This window comes from Pseudophryne corroboree, chromosome 3 (assembly GCF_028390025.1).
Source record: "Pseudophryne corroboree isolate aPseCor3 chromosome 3, aPseCor3.hap2, whole genome shotgun sequence".
Taxonomy (NCBI): Eukaryota; Metazoa; Chordata; class Amphibia; order Anura; family Myobatrachidae; genus Pseudophryne; species Pseudophryne corroboree.
Window position 1 is genome coordinate 547699463 of NC_086446.1, and position 23219 is coordinate 547722681.

Genomic DNA, 23219 nt, shown 5'->3' on the forward strand with positions numbered 1-23219 from the left:
AATATTGTCTACTAATTTTGTACCTTTTTTATGCTTCCTTAACTTTTTGTATTTTAAATACTTGTAACATGACACTTCTCTTCAAGTATTGATTTAAAACAACACATTTTTTCCCTGTAATCTCAACTGTATGATCCAGAACTGTGAGCATTCAGTCCGACAGGTCCATGTGGTAGCATGGCCGAGCGGTCTAAGGCGCTGGATTTAGGCTCCAGTCTCTCTGGAGCCGTGGGTTCAAATCCCACTACTGCCATAATGATTTTACTATGAAAATATCAGTCAGTGATGACAAAATGTTTTTCTCCACTAATAAGAAAAACAATAATAATAAAGACTTTTCTCCTCAATAGCTGATTGATATGATCCAGATGCATGAGCTAAAAATCAGCAGTGTCTAAGGTGCTGGATTAAGGTTCCAGTTTCTTTGGAGGCTTTGGATCAAAACCTACTGCTGCCATAATTATTTTTCCTAAGAAAAAATAAGTCATTGACGTCAAAGTGTTTTTCTTTACTAAACAGCAAATGAATAATAAAAAAATCCTTTCTCATTAATATTTTATGTCAATTGATGTACTTTTTTTAACCTTCCAAAACATTTTGTACATAACTTAAACACTTTTGGTATGACACTTCTTTTTAAGTATTTATTTAAAACAAAAAAAAATGTTTGTACTGTAATCTGTGCTATATGGCCCAGATCTGTGAGCTAAGAGTGTTCATTTGGTACCATGGCCGAGCGGTCTAAGGCCACTAAGCTGCTAAAATAAAATATTGGTAGGTTAAAAGTTCATCATCTGCCCTAGATTTTAAAACAGTTTATCATAATTTCAAGAGTCTTCTCAAAATGTAAAAATAATATGTAAAATTATAAACTATGAGCTATGGAGTCAAGGTAGAAATGTGGCTGAGCGGTCTAAGATGCTGCATTAAGGCTCCGGTATGTTTGGAGGCATGGGTTCAAATTACACTGCTGTCATAATTATTTTCAAGATAAAATGACTGTCATTGATGTCAAAGTGTTTTTCTCCACTAAACAGCAAGTCAATAACAAAAAATCCTTTCTAATTAATATTGTCTGCTAATTTTGTACCTTTTTTAAATTTTTGTATTTTAAACACTTTTAACATGACACTTCTTTTCAAGTATTGATTTATAACGACACAATTTTTTCTTGTAATCTTAACTATATGATCCAGAACTCTGAGCTTTGAGTCAAAAGTATCCATGGGGTAGCAAGGGCGAGCGGTCTAAGGCACTGGATTTAGGTTCCAGTCTCTCTGGAGGCGTGGGTCTGAATCCCACTGCTTCCATAATGCTTTTACTATGAAAATGTCAGTCAGTGATGGCAATGTGTTTTTCTCCACTAATAAGAAAATCAATAATAATAAAGTCCTTTCTCCTCAACATCTGATCAATATGATCCAGATGCATTAGCTAAAAATCAGCAGTGTCTAAGGTGATGGATTAAAGTTCCAGATTCTTTGGAGGAATTGGTTCAAAACCTACTGCCGCCATAATTATTTTCCCTGAGAAAAAATAAGTAATTGATGTCAAAGTGTTTTTTCTCTACTAAACAGCAAATGAATAATAAAAATATCCTTTCTCATTGATATTTTATGTCAATTTATGTACTTTTTTAACCTTCCAAAACTTTTTGTACATAATTTAAACACTTTTTGCATTACACTTCTTTTTAAATATTGATTTAAAAAAATGTTTTTATTGTTACCTGAGCTATATGACCCAGATCTGTGAGCTAAGAGTGTCCATGTGGTACCATGGCCGAGCGGTCTAAGGCCACTAAGTTGCTAAAGTAAAATATTGGAAGGTTGAAAAGTTCATCATCTGTTTTAGATTTTAAAACAGTTTATCACAATTTCAAGAGTCTTCTCAAACTTTAAAAATAATATGTAAAATAATAAACTATGACCTTTGGAGCCAAAATAGATATGTGGTAGCATGGCCGAGCGGTCTAAGGCGCTGGATTTAGGCTCCAGTCTCTCTGGAGCCGTGGGTTCAAATCCCACTGCTGCCATAATGATATTACTATGAAAACATCTGTCAGTGATGACAAAAAGTTTTTCTCCACTAATAAGAAAAACAATAATAATAAAGACTTTTCTCCTCAATAGCTGATTGATATGATCCAGATGCATGAGCTAAAAATCAGCAGTGTCTAAGGCGCTGGATTAAGGTTCCAGTTTCTTTGGAGGCTTTGGATCAAAACCTACTGCTGCCATAATTATTTTTCCTAAGAAAAAATAAGTCATTGATGTCAAAGTGTTTTTCTTTACTAAACAGCAAATGAATAATAAAAAAATCCTTTCTCATTAATATTTTATGTCAATTGATGTACTTTTTTAACCTTCCAAAACATTTTGTACATAACTTAAACACTTTTGGTATGACACTTCTTTTTAAGTATTTATTTAAAACAAAAAAAAATGTTTGTACTGTAATCTGTGCTATATGGCCCAGATCTGTGAGCTAAGAGTGTTCATTTGGTACCATGGCCGAGCGGTCTAAGGCCACTAAGCTGCTAAAATAAAATATTGGTAGGTTAAAAAGTTCATCATCTGCCCTAGATTTTAAAACAGTTTATCATAATTTCAAGAGTCTTCTCAAAATGTAAAAATAATATATAAAATTATAAACTATGAGCTATGGAGTCAAGGTAGAAATGTGGCTGAGCTGTCTAAGATGCTGCATTAAGGCTCCAGTCTGTTTGGAGGCATGGGTTCAAATTACACTGCTGTCATAATTATTTTCAAGATAAAACGACTGTCATTGATGTCAAAGTGTTTTTCTCCACTAAACAGCAAGTCAATAACAAAAAATCCTTTCTAATTAATATTGTCTGCTAATTTTGTACCTTTTTTAAATTTTTGTATTTTAAACACTTTTAACATGACACTTCTTTTCAAGTATTGATTTATAACTACACAATTTTTTCTTGTAATCTTAACTATATGATCCAGAACTCTGAGCTTTGAGTCAAAAGTATCCATGGGGTAGCAAGGGCGAGCGGTCTAAGGCACTGGATTTAGGTTCCAGTCTCTCTGGAGGCGTGGGTCTGAATCCCACTGCTTCCATAATGCTTTTACTATGAAAATGTCAGTCAGTGATGGCAATGTGTTTTTCTCCACTAATAAGAAAATCAATAATAATAAAGTCCTTTCTCCTCAACATCTGATCAATATGATCCAGATGCATTAGCTAAAAATCATCAGTGTCTAAGGTGCTGGATTAAAGTTCCAGATTCTTTGGAGGAATTGGTTCAAAACCTACTGCCGCCATAATTATTTTCCTTGAGAAAAAATAAGTAATTGATGTCAAAGTGTTTTTTCTCTACTAAACAGCAAATGAATAATAAAAATATCCTTTCTCATTGATATTTTATGTCAATTTATGTACTTTTTTAACCTTCCAAAACGTTTTGTACATAATTTAAACACTTTTTGCATTACACTTCTTTTTAAATATTGATTTTAAAAAAATGTTTTTACTGTAACCTGAGCTATATGACCCAGATCTGTGAGCTAATAGTGTCCATGTGGTACCATGGCCGAGCGGTCTAAGGCCACTAAGTTGCTAAAGTAAAATATTGGAAGGTTGAAAAGTTCATCATCTGTCCTAGATTTTAAAACAGTTTATCACAATTTCAAGAGTCTTCTCAAATTTTAAAATAATATGTAAAATAATAAACTATGACCTTTAAAGCTAAATAGATATGTGGTAGCATGGCCGAGCGGTCTAAGGTGCTGGATTAAGGCTCCAATCTCTTTGGAGGTGTGGGTTCAAATCCCACTACTGCCATAATTATTTTCAAGAGAAAATGACATTTATTGATGTCAAACTGTTTTACTCTACTAAACAGCAAATCAATAATAAAAAATCCTTACTCATTAATATTGTCTACTAATTTTGTACCTTTTTTTATGCTTCCTTAACTTTTTGTATTTTAAATACTTGTAACATGACACTTCTTTTCAAGTATTGATTTAAAACAACACATTTTTTTCTGTAATCTCAACTGTATGATCCAGAACTGTGAGCATTCAGTCAGACAGGTTCATGTGGTAGCATGGCCAAGCGGTCTAAGGTGCTGGATTTAGGCTCCGGTCTCTCTGGAGGCGTGGGTTCAAATCCCACTGCTGCCATAATGATTTTACTATGAAGACATCAGTCAGTGATGACAAAATGTTTTTCTCCACTAATAAGAAAAACAATAATAATAAAGACTTTTCTCCTCAATAGCTGATTGATATGATCCAGATGCATGAGCTAAAAATCAGCAGTGTCTAAGGCGCTGGATTAAGGTTCCAGTTTCTTTGGAGGCTTTGGATCAAAACCTACTGCCGCCATAATTATTTTTCCTAAGAAAAAATAAGTCATTGATGTCAAAGTGTTTTTCTTTACTAAACAGCAAATGAATAATAAAAAAAATCCTTTCTCATTAATATTTTATGTCAATGTATGTACTTTTTTAACCTTCCAAAACATTTTGTACATAACTTAAACACTTTTGGTATGACACTTCTTTTTAAGTATTTATTTAAAACAAAAAAAATGTTTGTACTGTAATCTGTGCTATATGGCCCAGATCTGTGAGCTAAGAGTGTTCATTTGGTACCATGGCCGAGCGGTCTAAGGCCACTAAGCTGCTAAAATAAAATATTGGTAGGTTAAAAAGTTCATCATCTGCCCTAGATTTTAAAACAGTTTATCATAATTTCAAGAGTCTTCTCAAAATGTAAAAATAATATGTAAAATTATAAACTATGAGCTATGGAGTCAAGGTAGAAATGTGGCTGAGCGGTCTAAGATGCTCCATTAAGGCTCCAGTCTGTTTTGAGGCATGGGTTCAAATTCCACTGCTGTCATAATTATTTTCAAGATAAAACGACTGTCATTGATGTTAAAGTGTTTTTCTCCACTAAACAGCAAGTCAATAATAAAAAATCCTTTCTAATTAATATTGTCTGCAAATTTTGTACCTTTTTTAAATTTTTGTATTTTAAACACTTTTAACATGACACTTCTTTTCAAGTATTGATTTATAACTACACAATTTTTTCTTGTAATCTTAACTATATGATCCAGAACTCTGAGCTTTGAGTCAAAAGTATCCATGGGGTAGCAAGGGCGAGCGGTCTAAGGCACTGGATTTAGGTTCCAGTCTCTCTGGAGGCGTGGGTCTGAATCCCACTGCTTCCATAATGATTTTACTATGAAAATGTCAGTCAGTAACGGCAATGTGTTTTTCTCCACTAATAAGAAAATCAATAATAATAAAGTCCTTTCTCCTCAACATCTGATCAATATGATCCAGATGCATTAGCTAAAAATCATCAGTGTCTAAGGTGCTGGATTAAAGTTCCAGATTCTTTGGAGGAATTGGTTCAAAACCTACTGCCGCCATAATTATTTTCCTTGAGAAAAAATAAGTAATTGATGTCAAAGTGTTTTTTCTCTACTAAACAGCAAATGAATAATAAAAATATCCTTTCTCATTGATATTTTATGTCAATTTATGTACTTTTTTAACCTTCCAAAACGTTTTGTACATAATTTAAACACTTTTTGCATTACACTTCTTTTTAAATATTGATTTTAAAAAAATGTTTTTACTGTAACCTGAGCTATATGACCCAGATCTGTGAGCTAATAGTGTCCATGTGGTACCATGGCCGAGCGGTCTAAGGCCACTAAGTTGCTAAAGTAAAATATTGGAAGGTTGAAAAGTTCATCATCTGTCCTAGATTTTAAAACAGTTTATCACAATTTCAAGAGTCTTCTCAAATTTTAAAATAATATGTAAAATAATAAACTATGACCTTTAAAGCTAAATAGATATGTGGTAGCATGGCCGAGCGGTCTAAGGTGCTGGATTAAGGCTCCAATCTCTTTGGAGGTGTGGGTTCAAATCCCACTACTGCCATAATTATTTTCAAGAGAAAATGACATTTATTGATGTCAAACTGTTTTACTCTACTAAACAGCAAATCAATAATAAAAAATCCTTACTCATTAATATTGTCTACTAATTTTGTACCTTTTTTATGCTTCCTTAACTTTTTGTATTTTAAATACTTGTAACATGACACTTCTTTTCAAGTATTGATTTAAAACAACACATTTTTTTCTGTAATCTCAACTGTATGATCCAGAACTGTGAGCATTCAGTCAGACAGGTTCATGTGGTAGCATGGCCAAGCGGTCTAAGGTGCTGGATTTAGGCTCCGGTCTCTCTGGAGGCGTGGGTTCAAATCCCACTGCTGCCATAATGATTTTGCTATGAAGACATCAGTCAGTGATGACAAAATGTTTTTCTCCACTAATAAGAAAAACAATAATAATAAAGACTTTTCTCCTCAATAGCTGATTGATATGATCCAGATGCATGAGCTAAAAATCAGCAGTGTCTAAGGCGCTGGATTAAGGTTCCAGTTTCTTTGGAGGCTTTGGATCAAAACCTACTGCCGCCATAATTATTTTTCCTAAGAAAAAATAAGTCATTGATGTCAAAGTGTTTTTCTTTACTAAACAGCAAATGAATAATAAAAAAATCCTTTCTCATTAATATTTTATGTCAATGTATGTACTTTTTTAACCTTCCAAAACATTTTGTACATAACTTAAACACTTTTGGTATGACACTTCTTTTTAAGTATTTATTTAAAACAAAAAAAATGTTTGTACTGTAATCTGTGCTATATGGCCCAGATCTGTGAGCTAAGAGTGTTCATTTGGTACCATGGCCGAGCGGTCTAAGGCCACTAAGCTGCTAAAATAAAATATTGGTAGGTTAAAAAGTTCATCATCTGCCCTAGATTTTAAAACAGTTTATCATAATTTCAAGAGTCTTCTCAAAATGTAAAAATAATATGTAAAATTATAAACTATGAGCTATGGAGTCAAGGTAGAAATGTGGCTGAGCGGTCTAAGATGCTCCATTAAGGCTCCAGTCTGTTTTGAGGCATGGGTTCAAATTCCACTGCTGTCATAATTATTTTCAAGATAAAACGACTGTCATTGATGTTAAAGTGTTTTTCTCCACTAAACAGCAAGTCAATAATAAAAAATCCTTTCTAATTAATATTGTCTGCAAATTTTGTACCTTTTTTAAATTTTTGTATTTTAAACACTTTTAACATGACACTTCTTTTCAAGTATTGATTTATAACTACACAATTTTTTCTTGTAATCTTAACTATATGATCCAGAACTCTGAGCTTTGAGTCAAAAGTATCCATGGGGTAGCAAGGGCGAGCGGTCTAAGGCACTGGATTTAGGTTCCAGTCTCTCTGGAGGCGTGGGTCTGAATCCCACTGCTTCCATAATGATTTTACTATGAAAATGTCAGTCAGTAACGGCAATGTGTTTTTCTCCACTAATAAGAAAATCAATAATAATAAAGTCCTTTCTCCTCAACATCTGATCAATATGATCCAGATGCATTAGCTAAAAATCAGCAGTGTCTAAGGTGCTGGATTAAAGTTCCAGATTCTTTGGAGGAATTGGTTCAAAACCTACTGCCGCCATAATTATTTTCCCTGAGAAAAAATAAGTAATTGATGTCAAAGTGTTTTTTCTCTACTAAACAGCAAATGAATAATAAAAACATCCTTTCTCATTGATATTTTTTGTCAATTTATGTACTTTTTTAACCTTCCAAAATGTTTTGTACATAATTTAAACACTTTTTGCATTACACTTCTTTTTAAATATTGATTTAAAAAAATGTTTTTACTGTAACCTGTGCTATATGACCCAGATCTGTGAGCTAAGAGTGTCCATGTGGTACCATGGCCGAGCGGTCTAAGGCCACTAAGTTGCTAAAGTAAAATATTGGAAGGTTGAAAAGTTCATCATCTGTCCTAGATTTTAAAACAGTTTATCACAATTTCAAGAGTCTTCTCAAACTTTAAAAATAATATGTAAAATAATAAACTATGACCTTTGGAGCCAAAATAGATATGTGGTAGCATGGCCGAGCGGTCTAAGGCGCTGGATTAAGGCTCCAGTCTCTTTGGAGGCATGGGTTCAAATCCCACTGCTGCCATAATTATTTTCAATAGAAAATGATATTTATTGATGTCAAACTGTTTTACTCTACTAAACAGCAAATCAATAATAAAAAATCCTTACTCATTAATATTGTCTACTAATTTTGTACCTTTTTTATGCTTCCTTAACTTTTTGTATTTTAAATTCTTGTAACATGACACTTCTTTTCAAGTATTGATTTAAAACAACACATTTTTTCCTGTAATCTCAACTGTATGATCCAGAACTGTGAGCATTCAGTCAGACAGGTCCATGTGGTAGCATGGCCGAGCGGTCTAAGGCGCTGGATTTAGGCTCCAGTCTCTCTGGAGGCGTGGGTTCAAATCCCACTGCTGCCATAATGATTTTACTATGAAAACATCAGTCAGTGATGACAAAATGTTTTTCTCCACTAATAAGAAAAACAATAATAATAAAGACTTTTCTCCTCAATAGCTGATTGATATGATCCAGATGCATGAGCTAAAAATCAGCAGTGTCTAAGGCGCTGGATTAAGGTTCCAGTTTCTTTGGAGGCTTTGGATCAAAACCTACTGCTGCCATAATTATTTTTCCTAAGAAAAAATAAGTCATTGATGTCAAAGTGTTTTTCTTTACTAAACAGCAAATGAATAATAAAAAAATCCTTTCTCATTAATATTTTATGTCAATTGATGTACTTTTTTAACCTTCCAAAACATTTTGTACATAACTTAAACACTTTTGGTATGACACTTCTTTTTAAGTATTTATTTAAAACAAAAAAAATGTTTGTACTGTAATCTGTGCTATATGGCCCAGATCTGTGAGCTAAGAGTGTTCATTTGGTACCATGGCCGAGCAGTCTAAGGCCACTAAGCTGCTAAAATAAAATATTGGTAGGTTAAAAAGTTCATCATCTGCCCTAGATTTTAAAACAGTTTATCATAATTTCAAGAGTCTTCTCAAAATGTAAAAATAATATGTAAAATTATAAACTATGAGCTATGGAGTCAAGGTAGAAATGTGGCTGAGCGGTCTAAGATGCTCCATTAAGGCTCCAGTCTGTTTTGAGGCATGGGTTCAAATTCCACTGCTGTCATAATTATTTTCAAGATAAAACGACTGTCATTGATGTTAAAGTGTTTTTCTCCACTAAACAGCAAGTCAATAATAAAAAATCCTTTCTAATTAATATTGTCTGCAAATTTTGTACCTTTTTTAAATTTTTGTATTTTAAACACTTTTAACATGACACTTCTTTTCAAGTATTGATTTATAACTACACAATTTTTTCTTGTAATCTTAACTATATGATCCAGAACTCTGAGCTTTGAGTCAAAAGTATCCATGGGGTAGCAAGGGCGAGCGGTCTAAGGCACTGGATTTAGGTTCCAGTCTCTCTGGAGGCGTGGGTCTGAATCCCACTGCTTCCATAATGATTTTACTATGAAAATGTCAGTCAGTAACGGCAATGTGTTTTTCTCCACTAATAAGAAAATCAATAATAATAAAGTCCTTTCTCCTCAACATCTGATCAATATGATCCAGATGCATTAGCTAAAAATCAGCAGTGTCTAAGGTGCTGGATTAAAGTTCCAGATTCTTTGGAGGAATTGGTTCAAAACCTACTGCCGCCATAATTATTTTCCCTGAGAAAAAATAAGTAATTGATGTCAAAGTGTTTTTTCTCTACTAAACAGCAAATGAATAATAAAAACATCCTTTCTCATTGATATTTTTTGTCAATTTATGTACTTTTTTAACCTTCCAAAATGTTTTGTACATAATTTAAACACTTTTTGCATTACACTTCTTTTTAAATATTGATTTAAAAAAATGTTTTTACTGTAACCTGTGCTATATGACCCAGATCTGTGAGCTAAGAGTGTCCATGTGGTACCATGGCCGAGCGGTCTAAGGCCACTAAGTTGCTAAAGTAAAATATTGGAAGGTTGAAAAGTTCATCATCTGTCCTAGATTTTAAAACAGTTTATCACAATTTCAAGAGTCTTCTCAAACTTTAAAAATAATATGTAAAATAATAAACTATGACCTTTGGAGCCAAAATAGATATGTGGTAGCATGGCCGAGCGGTCTAAGGCGCTGGATTAAGGCTCCAGTCTCTTTGGAGGCATGGGTTCAAATCCCACTGCTGCCATAATTATTTTCAAGAGAAAATGACATTTATTGATGTCAAACTGTTTTACTCTACTAAACTGCAAATCAATAATAAAAAATCCTTACTCGTTAATATTGTCTACTAATTTTGTACCTTTTTTATGCTTCCTTAACTTTTTGTATTTTAAATACTTGTAACATGACACTTCTTTTCAAGTATTGATTTAAAACAACACATTTTTTTCCTGTAATCTCAACTGTATGATCCAGAACTGTGAGCTTTCAGTCAGACAGGTCCATGGGGTAGCAAGGGCGAGCGGTCTAAGGCACTGGATTTAGGTTCCAGTCTCTCTGGAGGCGTGGGTCTGAATCCCACTGCTTCCATAATGATTTTACTATGAAAACATCAGTCAGTGATGACAAAATGTTTTTCTCCACTAATAAGAAAAACAATAATAATAAAAAAGACTTTTCTCCTCAATAGCTGATTGATATGATCCAGATGCATTAGCTAAAAATCAGCAGTGTCTAAGGCGCTGGATTAAGGTTCCAGTTTCTTGGGAGGCTTTGGATCAAAACCTACTGCTGCCATAATTATTTTTCCTAAGAAAAAATAAGTCATTGATGTCAAAGTGTTTTTCTTTACTAAACAGCAAATGAATAATAAAAAAATCCTTTCTCATTAATATTTTATGTCAATTGATGTACTTTTTTAACCTTCCAAAACATTTTGTACATAACTTAAACACTTTTGGTATGACACTTCTTTTTAAGTATTTATTTAAAACAAAAAAAATGTTTGTACTGTAATCTGTGCTATATGGCCCAGATCTGTGAGCTAAGAGTGTTCATTTGGTACCATGGCCGAGCGGTCTAAGGCCACTAAGCTGCTAAAATAAAATATTGGTAGGTTAAAAAGTTCATCATCTGCCCTAGATTTTAAAACAGTTTATCATAATTTCAAGAGTCTTCTCAAAATGTAAAAATAATATGTAAAATTATAAACTATGAGCTATGGAGTCAAGGTAGAAATGTGGCTGAGCGGTCTAAGATGCTCCATTAAGGCTCCAGTCTGTTTTGAGGCATGGGTTCAAATTCCACTGCTGTCATAATTATTTTCAAGATAAAACGACTGTCATTGATGTTAAAGTGTTTTTCTCCACTAAACAGCAAGTCAATAATAAAAAATCCTTTCTAATTAATATTGTCTGCAAATTTTGTACCTTTTTTAAATTTTTGTATTTTAAACACTTTTAACATGACACTTCTTTTCAAGTATTGATTTATAACTACACAATTTTTTCTTGTAATCTTAACTATATGATCCAGAACTCTGAGCTTTGAGTCAAAAGTATCCATGGGGTAGCAAGGGCGAGCGGTCTAAGGCACTGGATTTAGGTTCCAGTCTCTCTGGAGGCGTGGGTCTGAATCCCTCTGCTTCCATAATGATTTTACTATGAAAATGTCAGTCAGTAACGGCAATGTGTTTTTCTCCACTAATAAGAAAATCAATAATAATAATAAAGTCCTTTCTCCTCAACATCTGATCAATATGATCCAGATGCATTAGCTAAAAATCATCAGTGTCTAAGGTGCTGGATTAAAGTTCCAGATTCTTTGGAGGAATTGGTTCAAAACCTACTGCCGCCATAATTATTTTCCCTGAGAAAAAATAAGTAATTGATGTCAAAGTGTTTTTCTCTACTAAACAGCAAATGAATAATAAAAACATCCTTTCTCATTGATATTTTTTGTCAATTTATGTACTTTTTTAACCTTCCAAAATGTTTTGTACATAATTTAAACACTTTTTGCATTACACTTCTTTTTAAATATTGATTTAAAAAAATGTTTTTACTGTAACCTGTGCTATATGACCCAGATCTGTGAGCTAAGAGTGTCCATGTGGTAAAATGGCCGAGCGGTCTAAGGCCACTAAGTTGCTAAAGTAAAATATTGGAAGGTTGAAAAGTTCATCATCTGTCCTAGATTTTAAAACAGTTTATCACAATTTCAAGAGTCTTCTCAAACTTTAAAAATAATATGTAAAATAATAAACTATGACCTTTGGAGCCAAAATAGATATGTGGTAGCATGGCCGAGCGGTCTAAGGCGCTGGATTAAGGCTCCAGTCTCTTTGGAGGCATGGGTTCAAATCCCACTGCTGCCATAATTATTTTCAAGAGAAAATGACATTTATTGATGTCAAACTGTTTTACTCTACTAAACAGCAAATCAATAATAAAAAATCCTTACTCGTTAATATTGTCTACTAATTTTGTACCTTTTTTATGCTTCCTTAACTTTTTGTATTTTAAATACTTGTAACATGACACTTCTTTTCAAGTATTGATTTAAAACAACACATTTTTTTCCTGTAATCTCAACTGTATGATCCAGAACTGTGAGCTTTCAGTCAGACAGGTCCATGGGGTAGCAAGGGCGAGCGGTCTAAGGCACTGGATTTAGGTTCCAGTCTCTCTGGAGGCGTGGGTCTGAATCCCACTGCTTCCATAATGATTTTACTATGAAAACATCAGTCAGTGATGACAAAATGTTTTTCTCCACTAATAAGAAAAACAATAATAATAATAAAGACTTTTCTCCTCAATAGCTGATTGATATGATCCAGATGCATTAGCTAAAAATCAGCAGTGTCTAAGGCGCTGGATTAAGGTTCCAGTTTCTTGGGAGGCTTTGGATCAAAACCTACTGCTGCCATAATTATTTTTCCTAAGAAAAAATAAGTCATTGATGTCAAAGTGTTTTTCTTTACTAAACAGCAAATGAATAATAAAAAAATCCTTTCTCATTAATATTTTATGTCAATTGATGTACTTTTTTAACCTTCCAAAACATTTTGTACATAACTTAAACACTTTTGGTATGACACTTCTTTTTAAGTATTTATTTAAAACAAAAAAAATGTTTGTACTGTAATCTGTGCTATATGGCCCAGATCTGTGAGCTAAGAGTGTTCATTTGGTACCATGGCCGAGCGGTCTAAGGCCACTAAGCTGCTAAAATAAAATATTGGTAGGTTAAAAAGTTCATCATCTGCCCTAGATTTTAAAACAGTTTATCATAATTTCAAGAGTCTTCTCAAAATGTAAAAATAATATGTAAAATGATAAACTATGAGCTATGGAGTCAAGGTAGAAATGTGGCTGAGCGGTCTAAGATGCTCCATTAAGGCTCCAGTCTGTTTTGAGGCATGGGTTCAAATTCCACTGCTGTCATAATTATTTTCAAGATAAAACGACTGTCATTGATGTTAAAGTGTTTTTCTCCACTAAACAGCAAGTCAATAATAAAAAATCCTTTCTAATTAATATTGTCTGCAAATTTTGTACCTTTTTTAAATTTTTGTATTTTAAACACTTTTAACATGACACTTCTTTTCAAGTATTGATTTATAACTACACAATTTTTTCTTGTAATCTTAACTATATGATCCAGAACTCTGAGCTTTGAGTCAAAAGTATCCATGGGGTAGCAAGGGCGAGCGGTCTAAGGCACTGGATTTAGGTTCCAGTCTCTCTGGAGGCGTGGGTCTGAATCCCACTGCTTCCATAATGATTTTACTATGAAAATGTCAGTCAGTAACGGCAATGTGTTTTTCTCCACTAATAAGAAAATCAATAATAATAAAGTCCTTTCTCCTCAACATCTGATCAATATGATCCAGATGCATTAGCTAAAAATCAGCAGTGTCTAAGGTGCTGGATTAAAGTTCCAGATTCTTTGGAGGAATTGGTTCAAAACCTACTGCCGCCATAATTATTTTCCCTGAGAAAAAATAAGTAATTGATGTCAAAGTGTTTTTTCTCTACTAAACAGCAAATGAATAATAAAAACATCCTTTCTCATTGATATTTTTTGTCAATTTATGTACTTTTTTAACCTTCCAAAATGTTTTGTACATAATTTAAACACTTTTTGCATTACACTTCTTTTTAAATATTGATTTAAAAAAATGTTTTTACTGTAACCTGTGCTATATGACCCAGATCTGTGAGCTAAGAGTGTCCATGTGGTACCATGGCCGAGCGGTCTAAGGCCACTAAGTTGCTAAAGTAAAATATTGGAAGGTTGAAAAGTTCATCATCTGTCCTAGATTTTAAAACAGTTTATCACAATTTCAAGAGTCTTCTCAAACTTTAAAAATAATATGTAAAATAATAAACTATGACCTTTGGAGCCAAAATAGATATGTGGTAGCATGGCCGAGCGGTCTAAGGCGCTGGATTAAGGCTCCAGTCTCTTTGGAGGCATGGGTTCAAATCCCACTGCTGCCATAATTATTTTCAATAGAAAATGATATTTATTGATGTCAAACTGTTTTACTCTACTAAACAGCAAATCAATAATAAAAAATCCTTACTCATTAATATTGTCTACTAATTTTGTACCTTTTTTATGCTTCCTTAACTTTTTGTATTTTAAATTCTTGTAACATGACACTTCTTTTCAAGTATTGATTTAAAACAACACATTTTTTCCTGTAATCTCAACTGTATGATCCAGAACTGTGAGCATTCAGTCAGACAGGTCCATGTGGTAGCATGGCCGAGCGGTCTAAGGCGCTGGATTTAGGCTCCAGTCTCTCTGGAGGCGTGGGTTCAAATCCCACTGCTGCCATAATGATTTTACTATGAAAACATCAGTCAGTGATGACAAAATGTTTTTCTCCACTAATAAGAAAAACAATAATAATAAAGACTTTTCTCCTCAATAGCTGATTGATATGATCCAGATGCATGAGCTAAAAATCAGCAGTGTCTAAGGCGCTGGATTAAGGTTCCAGTTTCTTTGGAGGCTTTGGATCAAAACCTACTGCTGCCATAATTATTTTTCCTAAGAAAAAATAAGTCATTGATGTCAAAGTGTTTTTCTTTACTAAACAGCAAATGAATAATAAAAAAATCCTTTCTCATTAATATTTTATGTCAATTGATGTACTTTTTTAACCTTCCAAAACATTTTGTACATAACTTAAACACTTTTGGTATGACACTTCTTTTTAAGTATTTATTTAAAACAAAAAAAATGTTTGTACTGTAATCTGTGCTATATGGCCCAGATCTGTGAGCTAAGAGTGTTCATTTGGTACCATGGCCGAGCAGTCTAAGGCCACTAAGCTGCTAAAATAAAATATTGGTAGGTTAAAAAGTTCATCATCTGCCCTAGATTTTAAAACAGTTTATCATAATTTCAAGAGTCTTCTCAAAATGTAAAAATAATATGTAAAATTATAAACTATGAGCTATGGAGTCAAGGTAGAAATGTGGCTGAGCGGTCTAAGATGCTCCATTAAGGCTCCAGTCTGTTTTGAGGCATGGGTTCAAATTCCACTGCTGTCATAATTATTTTCAAGATAAAACGACTGTCATTGATGTTAAAGTGTTTTTCTCCACTAAACAGCAAGTCAATAATAAAAAATCCTTTCTAATTAATATTGTCTGCAAATTTTGTACCTTTTTTAAATTTTTGTATTTTAAACACTTTTAACATGACACTTCTTTTCAAGTATTGATTTATAACTACACAATTTTTTCTTGTAATCTTAACTATATGATCCAGAACTCTGAGCTTTGAGTCAAAAGTATCCATGGGGTAGCAAGGGCGAGCGGTCTAAGGCACTGGATTTAGGTTCCAGTCTCTCTGGAGGCGTGGGTCTGAATCCCACTGCTTCCATAATGATTTTACTATGAAAATGTCAGTCAGTAACGGCAATGTGTTTTTCTCCACTAATAAGAAAATCAATAATAATAAAGTCCTTTCTCCTCAACATCTGATCAATATGATCCAGATGCATTAGCTAAAAATCAGCAGTGTCTAAGGTGCTGGATTAAAGTTCCAGATTCTTTGGAGGAATTGGTTCAAAACCTACTGCCGCCATAATTATTTTCCCTGAGAAAAAATAAGTAATTGATGTCAAAGTGTTTTTTCTCTACTAAACAGCAAATGAATAATAAAAACATCCTTTCTCATTGATATTTTTTGTCAATTTATGTACTTTTTTAACCTTCCAAAATGTTTTGTACATAATTTAAACACTTTTTGCATTACACTTCTTTTTAAATATTGATTTAAAAAAATGTTTTTACTGTAACCTGTGCTATATGACCCAGATCTGTGAGCTAAGAGTGTCCATGTGGTACCATGGCCGAGCGGTCTAAGGCCACTAAGTTGCTAAAGTAAAATATTGGAAGGTTGAAAAGTTCATCATCTGTCCTAGATTTTAAAACAGTTTATCACAATTTCAAGAGTCTTCTCAAACTTTAAAAATAATATGTAAAATAATAAACTATGACCTTTGGAGCCAAAATAGATATGTGGTAGCATGGCCGAGCGGTCTAAGGCGCTGGATTAAGGCTCCAGTCTCTTTGGAGGCATGGGTTCAAATCCCACTGCTGCCATAATTATTTTCAAGAGAAAATGACATTTATTGATGTCAAACTGTTTTACTCTACTAAACTGCAAATCAATAATAAAAAATCCTTACTCGTTAATATTGTCTACTAATTTTGTACCTTTTTTATGCTTCCTTAACTTTTTGTATTTTAAATACTTGTAACATGACACTTCTTTTCAAGTATTGATTTAAAACAACACATTTTTTTCCTGTAATCTCAACTGTATGATCCAGAACTGTGAGCTTTCAGTCAGACAGGTCCATGGGGTAGCAAGGGCGAGCGGTCTAAGGCACTGGATTTAGGTTCCAGTCTCTCTGGAGGCGTGGGTCTGAATCCCACTGCTTCCATAATGATTTTACTATGAAAACATCAGTCAGTGATGACAAAATGTTTTTCTCCACTAATAAGAAAAACAATAATAATAAAGACTTTTCTCCTCAATAGCTGATTGATATGATCCAGATGCATTAGCTAAAAATCAGCAGTGTCTAAGGCGCTGGATTAAGGTTCCAGTTTCTTGGGAGGCTTTGGATCAAAACCTACTGCTGCCATAATTATTTTTCCTAAGAAAAAATAAGTCATTGATGTCAAAGTGTTTTTCTTTACTAAACAGCAAATGAATAATAAAAAAATCCTTTCTCATTAATATTTTATGTCAATTGATGTACTTTTTTAACCTTCCAAAACATTTTGTACATAACTTAAACACTTTTGGTATGACACTTCTTTTTAAGTATTTATTTAAAACAAAAAAAATGTTTGTACTGTAATCTGTGCTATATGGCCCAGATCTGTGAGCTAAGAGTGTTCATTTGGTACCATGGCCGAGCGGTCTAAGGCCACTAAGCTGCTAAAATAAAATATTGGTAGGTTAAAAAGTTCATCATCTGCCCTAGATTTTAAAACAGTTTATCATAATTTCAAGAGTCTTCTCAAAATGTAAAAATAATATGTAAAATTATAAACTATGAGCTATGGAGTCAAGGTAGAAATGTGGCTGAGCGGTCTAAGATGCTCCATTAAGGCTCCAGTCTGTTTTGAGGCATGGGTTCAAATTCCACTGCTGTCATAATTATTTTCAAGATAAAACGACTGTCATTGATGTTAAAGTGTTTTTCTCCACTAAACAGCAAGTCAATAATAAAAAATCCTTTCTAATTAATATTGTCTGCAAATTTTGTACCTTTTTTAAATTTTTGTATTTTAAACACTTTTAACATGACACTTCTTTTCAAGTATTGATTTATAACTACACAATTTTTTCTTGTAATCTTAACTATATGATCCAGAACTCTGAGCTTTGAGTCAAAAGTATCCATGGGGTAGCAAGGGCGAGCGGTCTAAGGCACTGGATTTAGGTTCCAGTCTCTCTGGAGGCGTGGGTCTGAATCCCTCTGCTTCCATAATGATTTTACTATGAAAATGTCAGTCAGTAACGGCAATGTGTTTTTCTCCACTAATAAGAAAATCAATAATAATAATAAAGTCCTTTCTCCTCAACATCTGATCAATATGATCCAGATGCATTAGCTAAAAATCATCAGTGTCTAAGGTGCTGGATTAAAGTTCCAGATTCTTTGGAGGAATTGGTTCAAAACCTACTGCCGCCATAATTATTTTCCCTGAGAAAAAATAAGTAATTGATGTCAAAGTGTTTTTCTCTACTAAACAGCAAATGAATAATAAAAACATCCTTTCTCATTGATATTTTTTGTCAATTTATGTACTTTTTTAACCTTCCAAAATGTTTTGTACATAATTTAAACACTTTTTGCATTACACTTCTTTTTAAATATTGATTTAAAAAAATGTTTTTACTGTAACCTGTGCTATATGACCCAGATCTGTGAGCTAAGAGTGTCCATGTGGTAAAATGGCCGAGCGGTCTAAGGCCACTAAGTTGCTAAAGTAAAATATTGGAAGGTTGAAAAGTTCATCATCTGTCCTAGATTTTAAAACAGTTTATCACAATTTCAAGAGTCTTCTCAAACTTTAAAAATAATATGTAAAATAATAAACTATGACCTTTGGAGCCAAAATAGATATGTGGTAGCATGGCCGAGCGGTCTAAGGCGCTGGATTAAGGCTCCAGTCTCTTTGGAGGCATGGGTTCAAATCCCACTGCTGCCATAATTATTTTCAAGAGAAAATGACATTTATTGATGTCAAACTGTTTTACTCTACTAAACAGCAAATCAATAATAAAAAATCCTTACTCGTTAATATTGTCTACTAATTTTGTACCTTTTTTATGCTTCCTTAACTTTTTGTATTTTAAATACTTGTAACATGACACTTCTTTTCAAGTATTGATTTAAAACAACACATTTTTTTCCTGTAATCTCAACTGTATGATCCAGAACTGTGAGCTTTCAGTCAGACAGGTCCATGGGGTAGCAAGGGCGAGCGGTCTAAGGCACTGGATTTAGGTTCCAGTCTCTCTGGAGGCGTGGGTCTGAATCCCACTGCTTCCATAATGATTTTACTATGAAAACATCAGTCAGTGATGACAAAATGTTTTTCTCCACTAATAAGAAAAACAATAATAATAAAGACTTTTCTCCTCAATAGCTGATTGATATGATCCAGATGCATTAGCTAAAAATCAGCAGTGTCTAAGGCGCTGGATTAAGGTTCCAGTTTCTTGGGAGGCTTTGGATCAAAACCTACTGCTGCCATAATTATTTTTCCTAAGAAAAAATAAGTCATTGATGTCAAAGTGTTTTTCTTTACTAAACAGCAAATGAATAATAAAAAAATCCTTTCTCATTAATATTTTATGTCAATTGATGTACTTTTTTAACCTTCCAAAACATTTTGTACATAACTTAAACACTTTTGGTATGACACTTCTTTTTAAGTATTTATTTAAAACAAAAAAAATGTTTGTACTGTAATCTGTGCTATATGGCCCAGATCTGTGAGCTAAGAGTGTTCATTTGGTACCATGGCCGAGCGGTCTAAGGCCACTAAGCTGCTAAAATAAAATATTGGTAGGTTAAAAAGTTCATCATCTGCCCTAGATTTTAAAACAGTTTATCATAATTTCAAGAGTCTTCTCAAAATGTAAAAATAATATGTAAAATTATAAACTATGAGCTATGGAGTCAAGGTAGAAATGTGGCTGAGCGGTCTAAGATGCTCCATTAAGGCTCCAGTCTGTTTTGAGGCATGGGTTCAAATTCCACTGCTGTCATAATTATTTTCAAGATAAAACGACTGTCATTGATGTTAAAGTGTTTTTCTCCACTAAACAGCAAGTCAATAATAAAAAATCCTTTCTAATTAATATTGTCTGCAAATTTTGTACCTTTTTTAAATTTTTGTATTTTAAACACTTTTAACATGACACTTCTTTTCAAGTATTGATTTATAACTACACAATTTTTTCTTGTAATCTTAACTATATGATCCAGAACTCTGAGCTTTGAGTCAAAAGTATCCATGGGGTAGCAAGGGCGAGCGGTCTAAGGCACTGGATTTAGGTTCCAGTCTCTCTGGAGGCGTGGGTCTGAATCCCACTGCTTCTATAATGATTTTACTATGAAAATGTCAGTCAGTAACGGCAATGTGTTTTTCTCCACTAATAAGAAAATCAATAATAATAAAGTCCTTTCTCCTCAACATCTGATCAATATGATCCAGATGCATTAGCTAAAAATCAGCAGTGTCTAAGGTGCTGGATTAAAGTTCCAGATTCTTTGGAGGAATTGGTTCAAAACCTACTGCCGCCATAATTATTTTCCCTGAGAAAAAATAAGTAATTGATGTCAAAGTGTTTTTTCTCTGCTAAACAGCAAATGAATAATAAAAATATCCTTTCTCATTGATATTTTATGTCAATTTATGTACTTTTTTAACCTTCCAAAACGTTTTGTACATAATTTAAACACTTTTTGCATTACACTTCTTTTTAAATATTAATTTAAAAAAATGTTTTTACTGTAACCTGAGCTATATGACCCAGATCTGTGAGCTAAGAGTGTCCATGTGGTACCATGGCCGAGCGGTCTAAGGCCACTAAGTTGATAAAGTAAAATATTGGAAGGTTGAAATGTTCATCATCTGTCCTAGATTTTAAAACAGTTTATCACAATTTCAAGAGTCTTCTCAAACTTTAAAAATAATATGTAAAATAATAAACTATGACCTTTGGAGCCAAAATAGATATGTGGTAGCATAGCCGAGCGGACGAAGGTGCTGGATTAAGGCTCCAGTCTCTTTGGAGGCGTGGGTTCAAATCCCACTGCTGCCATAATTATTTTCAATAGAAAATGATATTTATTGATGTCAAACTGTTTTACTCTACTAAACAGCAAATCAATAATAAAAAATCCTTACTCATTAATATTGTCTACTAATTTTGTACCTTTTTTATTCTTCCTTAACTTTTTGTATTTTAAATTCTTGTAACATGACACTTCTTTTCAAGTATTGATTTAAAACAACACATTTTTTCCTGTAATCTCAACTGTATGATCCAGAACTGTGAGCATTCAGTCAGACAGGTCCATGTGGTAGCATGGCCGAGCGGTCTAAGGCGCTGGATTTAGGCTCCAGTCTCTCTGGAGGCGTGGGTTCAAATCCCACTGCTGCCATAATGATTTTACTATGAAAACATCAGTCAGTGATGACAAAATGTTTTTCTCCACTAATAAGAAAAACAATAATAATAAAGACTTTTCTCCTCAATAGCTGATTGATATGATCCAGATGCATGAGCTAAAAATCAGCAGTGTCTAAGGCGCTGGATTAAGGTTCCAGTTTCTTGGGAGGCTTTGGATCAAAACCTACTGCCACCATAATTATTTTTCCTAAGAAAAAATAAGTCATTGATGTCAAAGTGTTTTTCTTTACTAAACAGCAAATGAATAATAAAAACATCCTTTCTCATTAATATTTTATGTCAATTTATGTACTTTTTTAACCTTCCAAAACATTTTGTACATAACTTAAACACTTTTGGTATGACACTTCTTTTTAAGTATTTATTGAAAACAAAAAAAAAATGTTTGTACTGTAATCTGTGCTATATGGCCCAGATCTGTGAGCTAAGAGTGTTCATTTGGTACCATGGCCGAGCGGTCTAAGGCCACTAAGCTGCTAAAATAAAATATTGGTAGGTTAAAAAGTTCATCATCTGCCCTAGATTTTAAAACAGTTTATCATAATTTCAAGAGTCTTCTCAAAATGTAAAAATAATATGTAAAATTATAAACTATGAGCTATAGAGTCAAGGTAGAAATGTGGCTGAGCGGTCTAAGATGCTGCATTAAGGCTCCAGTCTGTTTGGAGGCATGGGTTCAAATTCCACTGCTGTCATAATTATTTTCAAGATAAAACGACTGTCATTGATGTCAAAGTGTTTTTCTCCACTAAACAGCAAGTCAATAATAAAAAATCCTTTCTAATTAATATTGTCTGCTAATTTTGTACCTTTTTTAAATGTTTGTATTTTAAACACTTTTAACATGATACTTCTTTTCAAGTATTGATTTATAACTACACAATTTTTTCTTGTAATCTTAACTATATGATCCAGAACTCTGAGCTTTGCGTCAAAAGTATCCATGGGGTAGCAAAGGCGAGCGGTCTAAGGCACTGGATTTAAGTTCCAGTCTCTCTGGAGGCGTGGGTCTGAATCCCACTGCTTCCATAATGATTTTACTATGAAAATGTCAGTCAGTGATGGCAATGTGTTTTTCTCCACTAATAAGAAAATCAATAATAATAAAGTCCTTTCTCCTCAACATCTGATCAATATGATCCAGATGCATTAGCTAAAAATCAGCAGTGTCTAAGGTGCTGGATTAAAGTTCCAGATTCTTTGGAGGAATTGGTTCAAAACCTACTGCCGTCATAATTATTTTCCCTGAGAAAAAATAAGTAATTGATGTCAAAGTGTTTTTTCTCTGCTAAACAGCAAATGAATAATAAAAATATCCTTTCTCATTGATATTTTATGTCAATTTATGTACTTTTTTAACCTTCCAAAACGTTTTGTACATAATTTAAACACTTTTTGCATTACACTTCTTTTTAAATATTAAATTAAAATAATGTTTTTACTGTAACCTGAGCTATATGACCCAGATCTGTGAGCTAAGAGTGTCCATGTGGTACCATGGCCGAGCGGTCTAAGGCCACTAAATTGCTAAAGTTAAATATTGGAAGGTTGAAATGTTCATCATCTGTCCTAGATTTTAAAACAGTTTATCACAATTTCAAGAGTCTTCTCAAACTTTAAAAATAATATGTAAAATAATAAACTATGACCTTTGGAGCCAAAATGGATATGTGGTAGCATGGCCGAGCGGTCTAAGGCGCTGGATTAAGGCTCCAGTCTCTTTGGAGGCGTGGGTTCAAATCCCACTGCTGCCATAATTATTTTCAAGAGAAAATGACATTTATTGATGTCAAACTGTTTTACTCTACTAAACATCAAATCAATAATAAAAAATCCTTACTCATTAATATTGTCTACTAATTTTGTACATTTTTTATGCTTCCTTAACTTTTTGTATTTTAAATTCTTGTAACATGACACTTCTTTTCAAGTATTGATTTAAAACAACACATTTTTTTCCTGTAATCTCAACTGTATGATCCAGAACTGTAAGCATTCAGTCAGACAGGTCCATGTGGTAGCAT

The 23219-nt window shown here is 33.3% G+C and overlaps 17 non-coding genes across 17 annotated transcripts; all 17 read left to right on the forward strand.

Moving 5' to 3' along the window:
• Positions 1–171: 171 nt before the first annotated feature.
• TRNAL-UAG (transfer RNA leucine (anticodon UAG)) lies at positions 172–253 on the forward strand. The gene has a single exon. It is a non-coding gene; the product is annotated as a tRNA-Leu (tRNA).
• Positions 254–1953: 1700 nt separating this feature from the next.
• Positions 1954–2035, forward strand: TRNAL-UAG (transfer RNA leucine (anticodon UAG)). The gene has a single exon. It is a non-coding gene; the product is annotated as a tRNA-Leu (tRNA).
• A 1699-nt stretch (positions 2036–3734) lies between these two features.
• TRNAL-AAG (transfer RNA leucine (anticodon AAG)) lies at positions 3735–3816 on the forward strand. The gene has a single exon. It is a non-coding gene; the product is annotated as a tRNA-Leu (tRNA).
• A 262-nt stretch (positions 3817–4078) lies between these two features.
• Positions 4079–4160, forward strand: TRNAL-UAG (transfer RNA leucine (anticodon UAG)). The gene has a single exon. It is a non-coding gene; the product is annotated as a tRNA-Leu (tRNA).
• Positions 4161–5859: 1699 nt separating this feature from the next.
• On the forward strand, positions 5860–5941 carry TRNAL-AAG (transfer RNA leucine (anticodon AAG)). Its single transcript has one exon. It is a non-coding gene; the product is annotated as a tRNA-Leu (tRNA).
• A 261-nt stretch (positions 5942–6202) lies between these two features.
• Positions 6203–6284, forward strand: TRNAL-UAG (transfer RNA leucine (anticodon UAG)). The gene has a single exon. It is a non-coding gene; the product is annotated as a tRNA-Leu (tRNA).
• Positions 6285–7983: 1699 nt separating this feature from the next.
• TRNAL-AAG (transfer RNA leucine (anticodon AAG)) lies at positions 7984–8065 on the forward strand. The gene has a single exon. It is a non-coding gene; the product is annotated as a tRNA-Leu (tRNA).
• Positions 8066–8326: 261 nt separating this feature from the next.
• Positions 8327–8408, forward strand: TRNAL-UAG (transfer RNA leucine (anticodon UAG)). The gene has a single exon. It is a non-coding gene; the product is annotated as a tRNA-Leu (tRNA).
• Positions 8409–10107: 1699 nt separating this feature from the next.
• On the forward strand, positions 10108–10189 carry TRNAL-AAG (transfer RNA leucine (anticodon AAG)). The gene has a single exon. It is a non-coding gene; the product is annotated as a tRNA-Leu (tRNA).
• A 2048-nt stretch (positions 10190–12237) lies between these two features.
• Positions 12238–12319, forward strand: TRNAL-AAG (transfer RNA leucine (anticodon AAG)). Its single transcript has one exon. It is a non-coding gene; the product is annotated as a tRNA-Leu (tRNA).
• Positions 12320–14365: 2046 nt separating this feature from the next.
• On the forward strand, positions 14366–14447 carry TRNAL-AAG (transfer RNA leucine (anticodon AAG)). Its single transcript has one exon. It is a non-coding gene; the product is annotated as a tRNA-Leu (tRNA).
• Positions 14448–14708: 261 nt separating this feature from the next.
• Positions 14709–14790, forward strand: TRNAL-UAG (transfer RNA leucine (anticodon UAG)). Its single transcript has one exon. It is a non-coding gene; the product is annotated as a tRNA-Leu (tRNA).
• A 1699-nt stretch (positions 14791–16489) lies between these two features.
• Positions 16490–16571, forward strand: TRNAL-AAG (transfer RNA leucine (anticodon AAG)). The gene has a single exon. It is a non-coding gene; the product is annotated as a tRNA-Leu (tRNA).
• A 2045-nt stretch (positions 16572–18616) lies between these two features.
• TRNAL-AAG (transfer RNA leucine (anticodon AAG)) lies at positions 18617–18698 on the forward strand. The gene has a single exon. It is a non-coding gene; the product is annotated as a tRNA-Leu (tRNA).
• Positions 18699–20741: 2043 nt separating this feature from the next.
• TRNAL-AAG (transfer RNA leucine (anticodon AAG)) lies at positions 20742–20823 on the forward strand. Its single transcript has one exon. It is a non-coding gene; the product is annotated as a tRNA-Leu (tRNA).
• Positions 20824–21084: 261 nt separating this feature from the next.
• On the forward strand, positions 21085–21166 carry TRNAL-UAG (transfer RNA leucine (anticodon UAG)). The gene has a single exon. It is a non-coding gene; the product is annotated as a tRNA-Leu (tRNA).
• Positions 21167–22867: 1701 nt separating this feature from the next.
• TRNAL-AAG (transfer RNA leucine (anticodon AAG)) lies at positions 22868–22949 on the forward strand. The gene has a single exon. It is a non-coding gene; the product is annotated as a tRNA-Leu (tRNA).
• The last annotated feature ends 270 nt before the right edge of the window (positions 22950–23219 follow it).